This window comes from Hordeum vulgare, chromosome 1H (genome assembly GCF_904849725.1).
Source record: "Hordeum vulgare subsp. vulgare chromosome 1H, MorexV3_pseudomolecules_assembly, whole genome shotgun sequence".
Taxonomy (NCBI): Eukaryota; Viridiplantae; Streptophyta; class Magnoliopsida; order Poales; family Poaceae; genus Hordeum; species Hordeum vulgare.
Window position 1 is genome coordinate 442387432 of NC_058518.1, and position 11760 is coordinate 442399191.

Genomic DNA, 11760 nt, shown 5'->3' on the forward strand with positions numbered 1-11760 from the left:
CAAATCTGCAGTCATTGGACCCCTGTCCTTTTTTTTTTCTTTGCGGGAAATTGGTCCCCTGTCCTTGACAGCGACTCGACTTGGTTTCCCGTCGCCCTCACGGCAACTCCCGTCCAGCGCTCGCGCCCCGTCGAGACGGCTATGTTTCGAGCAGACGAAGCATCGGATCAACGGTTGCCAAGAGAAGCTCGAACACGAGAAAGGTGATCACGACCTCTCAAAGCATCTAAAGCCCGACTTAACAAATATAACCCTTTATATACCTGCAGACGCGTCTAGTCATTCTTTATTTGTTCATCCATGTAGTTATATTTTTTCTTTATATATTCGATCACGTACACGTGATTGATGAAAAAGAAAAGATATAAAAAATAAAAAGATCATCCGGATCACGAACCATTGGATCTGACCGCATCGAGCGGCCAAGTTTGCTTTCACCATTGCAACATACACCTAGTTGCAGAATTAATTTTGCACCACAAGTCTTGTTGTAAACTTTTTTACAACAGTTGGCTTGTTGCAAAAAATATCTGCAACTCGGGTTTTGTTGCATTTTTTTTGCAACTAGGGTCTTGTTGTGGAAAATTTCTGAAACATAGATTTTGCTGCAAAACATAAACCGGTCGTAAATCATTGCAACATCACATATGTTTCAGAAACACAACCCTAGTTGCAGTAACGTATTTGACGAAGACACGACCCTTATTTGGACGCGTGTCATATAAAGAAGGTGGCGGATGCGGCCATGTTATCCGCGGATGATGGTAAGCTTTTTCCATATTTTTAGGGCGACGCTACGCGTCCGTCGGTGGATTAATAAAAACATCCACCACCTCCTGGACTGTTGGATTGAGCAACAAGTAGTCGTCGGATCTCCCGCGCTATTTTTATGTCTTGCAACATGGATGATATTGCGGGAAAACTTTTGCAACAAAGGTGGCGTTGCAGAATTACTATTTTGGTCTTCATCTTTTTTGTAGCATAAATGATGTTGCGGAAGGACTTTTGCAACATGGACAATGTTGCAGATTTTTTACTAGAAATAGTGACGTCGTGTGCGGTGCGAATCGAATGGTGTTGCAAAACGGAGGACTTCTGCAACATGAATAATGTTGCAGAATTTTTTCTCCAAAAATAATGATGTCGTTTGGGGTGTGAATCGAGAATTTTCTGCAACAGATATGATGCTGCGGGAGGGCTTTTGCAGCAAGACCCTTGTTACAGAAATTATTAGAAAGGACTTTTGCAACATGAATAATGTTGCAGAAATTTTTCGTTGAAAATAATGATGTCGTTTGCGGCGTGAATCGAGAATTTTTTGCAACAGATATGATGTTGTGGGAGGACTTTTGCAACAAGACCCTTGTTGCAGAAATTATAAAAAAGCATCGACCCACTACATCAACGACAGAGGGTGAGAGGGCAGGCTGAAGCGGCGCAGCTAGGCCGTTGGTGGCTGGAGTGGAGTTCGGGTGTGCACGCTCGAGCGACGGCCATGGCTACGGTCATAGGGAGGCGGGAGAGGAGGAGTTAGAGAGGAAAAAGAAGGATAGAGGAAAGGATGGTCAATGACGTCCTCCAATGATCACCTGCGGCATTCACACATGACATGTGTTGAGCGTAGGAGAAGGTGGACGCAGTGAGTATAATCCACCGGTCGACGGAAATCTTTTCCCAAAAAATAAAAGGTGGTCCGGTTGGGGTCACATCCTACGTGGCAGACTGACCAGATGCGCCCGGGCGTGGCTGCGAGCCCTCATATCCTTCATATATTTGTTCACAATATGATGATTCACGGATAACCCGAACGCATAGAAATGATACGAGAGGTCCGGTTGGATAACTTTTTTCTCTCTCTTCTGTCCAATCACTGACCGGACGCATCCACGGACGTATGTGAGGTCGTTTGAGGCGTTTGGTTGTAGATGCTCTCAAGGACCGTATGCGCACGTCTCTAGAAGGGTCCTGCCTTCAAGTTTCCTAGCGGTGTCAATGAACCAAAACTGGTAAGCATAATTTTTTGCAATTTGCAGTGGAAAAAGTTAACAAATTGGATACAACCGTTTAGCTCTCATGATACAACTAGATATTTGCTGAGTTTTTGTCCTAGCCCTAGAGTTCTCCTGTCCTCCAAACTCCCATCGCCGTGAGTTTACTTCCTTCCGACCACTCATCGCTTCCTTCATTCCCTTCTGTCATGTGCCCCCCTCCTTTTTGGGATGAGTAAAGCGATAACCTGATTGTCTTTTCGGGCTTGATACAGATCGTCGGGGGAGGGAGGGGGAGGTGTCTAGGATTCAGGGGATCATTTCGAATTCGAGAGTGGTGGTAAGCAAAGTGGCCGAATCTATCTCCCAAGATCGAGAGAAGGAGGATCCTAGCGTGCTGATCGAGCATCTCACCCTTCATGAGGATGAGCTTGATGATATTGTTTTAGAAGATGAGACTGATGCAGTAAGTCGTTAGTCTTGAGATGGCTGTTTACCGACAAACCTTTAGTCAGAGTTGCTTATAACCTGACTCGGGTGGTAGTATGGAGAAGGGTTAATGCAGATATGTTTTGATCCAATTCAATTGTTTGGGAAATTGGAAAAAGGTGATGCAACCTGGTCCGCGGGACTTTTATGGCTTTGCACTAATCTTGGCTGAGTATGATGGGTTCTCCAATCCATAGAAGGTTAAACTTGATAGGCTGGAAACATGGTGCCAGATTTATAAACTCCTAGATGGAGTGTTGTGAAACAAGACCTTCCTAGAGAATTTGGCATCATACATATGAGAAGCTCAAGAGGTGCAAATCACATTGCCTAATGGTTTTGTGGGAGGGTTTATCCACGTTTAGGGTTAAGCTTGATGTCCCAAAAAAGCCGAACCGAGTTGTGAGCTTCACTAAGGTAGGTGAGACCAAGAAGTACCTAGTCAAGTTTAAAAGCTCCCGACTGGGCATTTGCACGAAGAGTGTGGTACATGTGAACATGCCGTTTCAAAGTATGAATGGCCAACATTCATATTAGCTGCAAGAAGAGCTAGAGGGGAGGTTGAGGTGGGCATGCAAGCGTCGACCGTGTTTTCAATGGGAGTGATGATGACATATGGACGGTGATAATCCTCCTAAAAGTAGATCTAACGAGTTGATCAATCTGGAGGGTTGCAAAAGCTAGTATGACGACACCAAGAGTTGCGCTTCAATGAACTTGTTGTTAATGATGGAGGTGTGCTCGTCATTCGTGAGCCAAGGAAACGCAAACCTTGGAGGGCCGAAAAATGACTTGTTTGTTCTCAAAAAAAGAAGAGCCCACGACTCAGGTACAACAAATTATCCGAGAGAGGGAGGTGGTGTGCCAGTTGTAAATAGTAGTGCCCTTGTCCCTGTGGGTAATGCAACCGTGGGCGTGAGCTAGTTTTCTGAAGTTGAGAAAGAACCACCTATGCGTGGCAGAGCAATGACTCCATAGAAGAACACAAATGAAAATAAGTTTAAAGGTAGTGATGGATTGGCAATTGCCACTAGTTCTAATGATGGATCGGCCGCCTCTAGCTGGATGACTGCTGGGATGAATGAATACCTTGGCTTGGAACTATCGTGGGATGCTTTCGACCCCAATAGTTCGGGAGATATTGGATCTCCAAGGTTGGGTGAGAGCGGAGTGGATGTGGTTTTTGTTCGAAAGTCATATCCTGATAAATCCATGGCAGATGTTTCGATTAGATTTTGATTTTATTCGTTTAGTTGAAAGTGGTGGTCATTTTGGAGATCATGTTTTGTTCTAGAATCAAGCTAATGTAGTGATTTTGAGTTACTCTTCTCCTAGTTTTAGTGATGGTATTGTTATGGACGGGAATAATGCACCTTCACGTCTGACTGGCTTTTATGGAGAACCAAGCAGGTAAAAGAAACATCTTTCATGGTCTTACTTGCGTAATCTTTGCAATAATGCAATGGGTCCTCACTCAGTGCTTGACGACTTTAATGAAATATTGATTGCCAATGGAAAGGAAGGGGACAATATTCAGCCTCATTAATTTATGAAGAATTTTAGAGGTTTCATTGATGATTATGGTTTGCAAGAGATTATGGTTATGAGTGACTCATTCACATGGAGTCGATAGGCCATTAGAGAGCTCCTTGATAAGGCCCTATGTAATGAATCTTGGTCCGAAAATTTCCCACATGTTGCCCTCGTGCCAGGTGCATCGTATCCATTCATATCACAAAATTTGAGGCTCGATGCCTCAATGAAGAGACGGTAAATGAGATAGTCCACTCTGCTAGGGAGCGTGCCAAGCTAGCAGGTGTAGGGCCATGTCTTTCGGACCACATCGAGGTTGTACATGATGACCTTCATCTTTGGGATCGAGATATCTTAAAGAGCCCACAGAAGAGAATCAACAAACTGAAGAAGGACTTAGTGTAGTTTAGGAGTGGATCTATGACATGCGTGGATCTATGACATGCGAGGCTCCACAGAAGTTGAAAGATAATCAAGTGTTTATTGAGAACCTATTGGATTAGGAGGAACTTATATGGCTCCAACATAGTCGTGTTACTTGGTGCTCCATGGTGATCGTACACCTTGTTTTTTTCACAAAGTGACGTTGACACGCAAAAACGTATTGCATTAAGAAACTCCTAGGTGATAGGAGTGTGGGGAGAAGGTATGGATGAATTGAACAATATTATTTTGGGTATTTCATTGATCTATTCACCTCGCATGTTCAAATCCCGGACGGTAATGTGTCCTCGAGAGTACAACGAATGGGTCTCACATGTGATGATTGATATACTCATATCTCTATATACGATAGAGGATGTGAGAAATGCATTATTTGCTATTGGTGATATCAAAGCATCAGGGTTGGATGGACTCGATGTGTTTTTTTCTATAAAAGGTTTTGGCCAATTTTAGGTGATGATCTGGTTATGGAGGTTTTGCATGCAACCAATTCTTAGGTAATGCCACAAGGCTCCAATGCCACAAATATTGTTATGATCCCCAAGGTAAGCACACGTGAGAAAGTTTCGCTGTATAGACCCATAAGCTTATGTAATGTGGTCTACAAGGTTATTTCAAGATGATTGTTGCTAGATTAAAAACTTGAGGTAGTTCTAGAGGTAAGACTAAAAATCTTGTTTTATCGTTTATAATTCTACACGTGCACATTAGTTTTTGCGTGAACGCATTGTTATGCCAGATTCACTACTCGAAAACAGTTATTTGCCATCTGCTGCTTCTTTGCCGTCCGCTGGCTGATGGCAAAGACCCTCTTTGCCATCAGCTACCATAAACCAGATGGCAAAGAGCAGGCTGATGCCAAAGGGATTGTTTGCCATCAGCCAGCTCTTTGCCGTCTGCTAGCTCACGGCAAAGAGCACTTAGGCACACGACAAAGAGCATGGGCGGTCCACGCCGCAGCCCCTCTCTCCCCTCTAACGGCCTCTCTCTTTGCCGTCCGCTTTTCTCCTCTGTGCCGTCGGGAGGCGGACGACAAAGAGGGTGCCCCCCTAACGGCCGTTAGCCCCACCCCCACACGCCTCTCTCTCCCCCTAACGGTCACCCCGACACCCCTCTCTCTCACCCCAACACCATCACCGCCGCCGCGCCCTCCTCCGGCCTCCCTGTGCTACCCTGTGCTCTCCTCCTCCCCGGCCGCCCTGCGCCCTCCTCCTCCCCGGCCGCCCTGCGCCCTCCTCCTCCCCGGCCGCCCTGCGCCCTCCTCCTCCCCGGCCGCCCTGCACCCTCCTCCACCGCCTCCGTGCGCCCCCTCCTCCACCCCGGCCGCCCTGCACCCTCCTCCACCGCCGCCCTGCGCCCCCTCCTCCTTCCCGGCCGCCCTGCACTGTGACAACCCGATGCCGACGTTCCAGAAGATTCCCCTTCTATTCCGTTTTCGTCGTGTGTCTATTTTCTTTTGTTGCATCATCATCGCATCATTCGCATCATCAGCATCGCATCGGCATCTCCGTTGCCGCCAGTTTTCAAGCTTGCATCCGTTGTTAGTTGCCGGTTCTCGTCGTTGTCCGTTGTGAGTCCGACCACACTCGCACGCGTCCGCGGCATCGTCAAAACCCTGTTTTAAAAGTGTGCGTAGAACTTTCTCTGATCTAGGTGAAACTTGGCATGCGGTCGTGATTAGTTATAGCCAGGCCGTATGTCGAATTTCGTCGCGATCGGAGTTCGTCTGGTACCCGAACGGTCGACCGTAGCGGCACCGTATTCGGTCTACCGTCGGACGTGTGTCGGTGTTTTGAAATTCGTTGCCGCGCCGCCCGTTCTCCCTCTCGTCTCTGGTAAACCACCCTACACGGCCACGTACCCATTCCCGCGTGCAGAATCGTCCGAATCCGACCGCACGGTTGGATCCGTATCGAAATTTTGCTAAACCTAGCCCCCCATTTCTCTATATATAGTCCCCGTGTGTATTTTTAGATAGCCCCCCTTCCACGCCGGGATCCGCACCCAAAACCCTAGCCCCCCACTCTCTGTGTCCTCCCACCACCCACCAGCCACCGCGGCCCCGCCGAGCCCAGATCGGGCCCGGGCAGGCCCATCCGGCCGCCGCCGCCCGTAGCGCTCCGCGCCGCCCGTGCCCGAGGCAGCAGCTCGAGCCGCCGAAGCCGCCCCTCGCCTCTCCCTCGACGGATCCCCCACCGGCCGGAGCCCCACCGGAGTTTCGCCGGTCGGTGCGCCCCCCCGCCGCTGCCGCCATGCGCCGCCGCCTTGCGCCTCGCCGCACCGCCCTATCCCGCCTCGCCTTACTGCAGCGCCGGCCAACCTCCGCGCCATGCCCTCCGGCCTCCGCGCCGCCATGCATGCCGCCGCCCTCCCCGAGCTATGTCGGATCCGGCTCGAGGGGCCGTCCTCGCCGCTTCCCGGGCCTCAGCCCTGCCATGCCGTCGCTGGCAACCGCTCCGCCAGCAATTCCCGTCGGGAGGAGAACGACGAGCACGAAGCTCGCTCGCGTGGCCACCAGTTGGGCCAGCGCCCTGCCTCCCCGCGGCCCAGACCCAGCGTGGGCCGGCCTCGCCTCCCGGCCCAGCTCGCCCCTCTCCCCAAGCCGCAGCCTCCTCTCCAGGCCGGACCGAGCCGGCCCAAGGTGAGCACCCCCAAGCCACTATTCTACGCCAATGCACTGGTTTGTTATCTCGCGCCCACCTGTTCGGCTCGTTTAGTTTTTTTTAGTTTTTCACGAATTTAGTAATTCCAGAAATTAACGTATATTATTTTGCCCATAGGTTTTATTCCGTAAGTCGGATCGCGACGTGTGAGATATGTTTTTCATGTAGTTTTGCGTGTAGAATCCGTTTATAAAACTTGCACATTTGTTTGACGTAGTTTAGCGTGCCTAACGCCTAATTTAGCGTGCTGTCCTAATATATTTTGCCGGTAGTTTATTTTTCGCGCGTGTCCGGTTTGCCCGAATGCCTTAGATAAAATGTTCATGTTTTAGGAACCATTTTTCCATGCATTTTAGAGTGGTCATTTGTATTTTTGCGTGTAGGGATTTGCCGCTAGATTATTTTCCGTGTATAGGTAATTATCTCGCATTTTCGTGTGACATTATTTTTGTTGCGCAACCCCACATGTCTTATATGTTTTCGGGGTAGAAAAATCCATGGGATTTTTCTGTGCAATTAGTTTTAGCTTTTGAGTAAATTAGTTCGCGCGATATTTTGCTATGTTGCCCTCTTGTCTTTTTCGCAGGATTTATTCCGTGCTTCGTTTGATTAAGTTGTCAACTAGGGAGTTGTTCTTGGATGTTTTGTCTAGCCCCTGGTATTTTTGGTTGCAATAGAAAAGCATGTTTAGGTGTCGTTTGATTGCTCTCAAGTTGCTAGAAATAGTGCTGTTTTGGAGGAGCTGAAATATTTCTAAGTCCGAGATCTGTTATATTTTGTTGCTGTCTTGTCTTGCTTGTATCTTCTGATCTGTAGCTCTTTTGAGGTTGGTCCAATGGAGTTAGTTGTAGCCCTTGTGTTTTTCTAGCATGATGTGAATTTTCATGCCATTTGGAGTCCTGTAGATATAGATTTTGCTGCTGTCAATATGCCTTCAGACCGAAAACTGCACTTTCGTGAAGTGCTATTTTCACTAAGTCTGAAACAGTGTGTGGGAAGCCATTTTGTGACTTCTTTTCCTAGTGTCCCGTGCTGCCATGCTTGTTGTTGTTAGTTGTTTGTAGTAGTGCTTCTTGCCCTCTTTCGTGTCATGCATTGCTTGAGTTTATTTGAGTTGATTAGCTCGTAGCTGTGGGGTGTAGAAGATGCTATGTGGCTGATTTTGGCAGATTGTAGTGATTTCTTGTTTTGCTCGTAGTTGCTGAATCGTAGCTCCGATTTGATCGTGTCCTACATGAAAATTTCTTAGAATCTCGTGTAGTTTCATTTTCTCTTGCTGGTTGTATGTTTTGAAGTGCTCGTAGTCGTCGTTGCACATATATTGCATTCATGCCATCATATCTTGCGATGCTTGTATCTTTTGAACCGTAGCTCCGTTGGAGATGATCTCCATGTGTAGATTGCTTGAAATGATGCGTAGAATCACGTGAACCTATTTGTTTTGCTGTTTAACAACTAATTAAATATGTTAGTTCAGATCTGGACAGAATTGTAAATTAACATGTGAGGTCGTCTCGAAGGTGCTATAAGTCATTTTTGACCTCATTTAAAATGCCTAGATAGATAGTTTAATTACGCTTCACCTCTTGCCATGTTTAACCACATTTAATATTGCCGTGTATCTAATCGGGATAGAACTAAATAATTAAGCGTGGATTTTCGTCAATATGCAATTCATTGCATATTGAACTTCACTTAATGTGTAGTGTTTGATTGTGTGAACTGTCATGCCGTGACTTGCATGTATTCATCTGCTCATGCATCTTTTGTGTTGTGCATCGTGTGGTGAATTCCGTGTGTTGATTTGTGTTTCCCGTTTGCTTCGTCTCGATAGAGTTCCGCAGCGAGTCGGATTGTGAGGACCCGTTCGACTACGTCGGTTCGTCTGCTTCACGGATGCATTCTTCTTCCAAGAGGGATCTCAGGCAAGATGACCATTTCCCCAGATACCATTACTATCATTGCCATGCTAGTTTTATCGCTTCTATCGATTATGTCTCGTTGCCTACCACATGTTAAATATCAGCCTCTCAACAATGCCATGATAACCTTCAACCTGTTCGACCTAGCAAACCACTGATTGGCTATGTTACTACTTGCTTAACCATGTTGTTAGTGTTGCTAGTTGCAGGTGCATTGCTTCCATGTGAAAACATGGGTTCCTTGTTATACCACCCTATTAAATGCAATTTAATTTAGTGCACCTATATACTTGGTAAAAGGTGAAAGGCTCGGCCTTTCTAGCCTGGTGTTTTGTTACACCTTTGCCCCCTTAGTTTCGGCTACTGGTGTTATGTTCCATAATTGAGCGCTCCTAACACGATCGGGGTTGTTATGGGGACCCCCTTGATAATTCGTTTTAGATTAAAGCTCGTCTGGCAAGGCCCGACATTGGTTCTACATTTGCCCAACATAATAACTCTGTTAATCTAAAATGCATAGGGAGTTAGCACTACTCGAGGAGTAATTCTACATAATACAGGGGTCAGTGCTGTTGGTGCTGGTCCAAAACTAGAGCCGTTTGCGGGGCCAACTCGGGGCAACTCGGGAGATTTCTATCAGGCCACCGTACGCTGTGCTTATCCGTCGTGTCCTGAGAACGAGATACGCGGCTCCTATCAGGATCATCGATACGCCGGGCAGCCTTGCTGGATTAGTTTTACCTTTGATGAGATATCTTGTGCATCGGGATTCCGGTGATGCTTTGGGTAATCTCAGAGTTGAGGTTTTCCACTAGGGAATCCGACGAGATCGCGAGCTTCGTGATTGAGAATTTCTATGTGGCTTGTGGTAATTTGTGATGGACTAGTTGGAGCACCCCTGCAGGGTTAAATCTTTCGGAAAGCCGTGCCCACGGTTATGTGGCAACGTGGAAACTTTGTTTAACACTGGTTCTAGATAACTTGAAGTTAACTTAATTAAAATATTCCAACTGTGTGCGTAACCGTGACTGTCTCTTTCGTGAGTTCCTTCTCCGATCGAGGACACGGTGGGGTTATGTCTGACGTAGGTAGGTGTTCAGGATCATTCATTTGATCATGAGTAGTCACGTACGTTATGCGTACATCTTCCCCCTCTTATTTTCTCGTACTCGTAAGTTAGCCACCAAATATATGCTTACCCGCTGCTGCAACCTCACCACTAAACCATACCTCACCCATTAAGCTTTGCTAGTCTTGATACCTTTGGAAATGAGATTGCTGAGTCCCCTGTGGCTCACAGATTACTACAACACCAGTTGAAGGTACATGTAAAGGTTACTTGACGCGAACGCATTGATTGTTCATTTGGAGTTGCTTCTTCTTCTTCTTCTTCATCGATCTAGGATGGGTTCCAGGCCGGCAGCCTGGGATAGCAAGGATGGTCGTCGTTCTTCTTTTCTCATTTGTTTTCGTCCGTAGTCGGACCCTGCTCTTCTTCATGATGATTATGTAATGTACTGATGCAACTCTGATGTAGCTTGTGGCGAGTGTAAGCCAATTCCACATATATATATATATATATATATATATATATATATATATCTTCTTTTCAGTACATGTACTTGTAACGATATCCATTCTTGCGACACGACAAGATGCGCTCTATCCCCGACGAGGCCCTCGCGCCAAATTGAGGATAGGGTCGCATCTTGGGCGTGACATGCACCCTCCTCCACCGCCGCCCTGTGCCCCTCCTCCACTCCGACACCCCTCTCTCTCACCCCCAACACCACCGCTGCCGCCGCGCCCTCCTCCGGCCTCCCTACGCCTCCCTGCGCCCTCCTCCTCCCCGGCCGCCCTGCGCCCCCTCCTCCCCGGCCGCCCTGGGCCCCCTCCTCCGCTGCCGTCTCCTCCATCGCCGCACCCTCCTCCTCCCCGGCCGCCCCCTCCGGTGAGTCCTTTTTTTTTCTTTTTTTTTCTAATTTACAGTTTTAGTTTAGTTTTGTTAATTAGTGGTAGCTAGATTATTGTTAGTAGTTTTAGTGATAGATTTAGTTAGGTTAGTAGTTTTAGTTAGGTTAGTTAGTTAGCTTGGTTAGTTAGGTGGAGGAGGAGAAGAGGAGAAGAGGAGGAGGAGGAGGACGAGAAGAGGAGTAGGAGGAGGAGGAGGAGGAGGAGGAGAAGAAGAAGAAGAAGAAGAAGAAGAAGAGGAGGAGAAGAAAAAAAATAAGAAGGAGAAGAAGAAGAACAAGAAGAAGAGAAGAAAAAATAAGAAGGAGAAGAAGTAAAGAAGAAGAGAATAAGAAAAAAATAAGAAGGAGAAGAAGAGAAAAAAGAAGAAGAAGTTGATTTTTTATTGTTTGGTATTTAGTGGTAGCTAGATTTTTTTAGTTACTTAGTGGTAGATTCTGTTTTTTTGCTGTTTAGTGCTATCTAGGTTTAGTGATAGGTTTAGTTAGCTTGGTTAGTTAGGTTAGTTAGCTTGGTTAGCGATGAGAAGAGAAGAAGAAGAGAAGAAGAAGAGAAGAAGAATACCTTCTCCTCCTCCTTATTCTCCTCCTCCTCCTTCTCCTTCTTCTTGATTTCTTCTTCTTCTTCTCCTCCTCCTCTTTCTTCTCCTCTATCTTATTCTCCTCACCTTATTTTCCCCAACAATGAGATAATTCACCCATTTAGCTACAAAATGGCATAAAAACCTTGGTTAGCTCATGAATATTATAT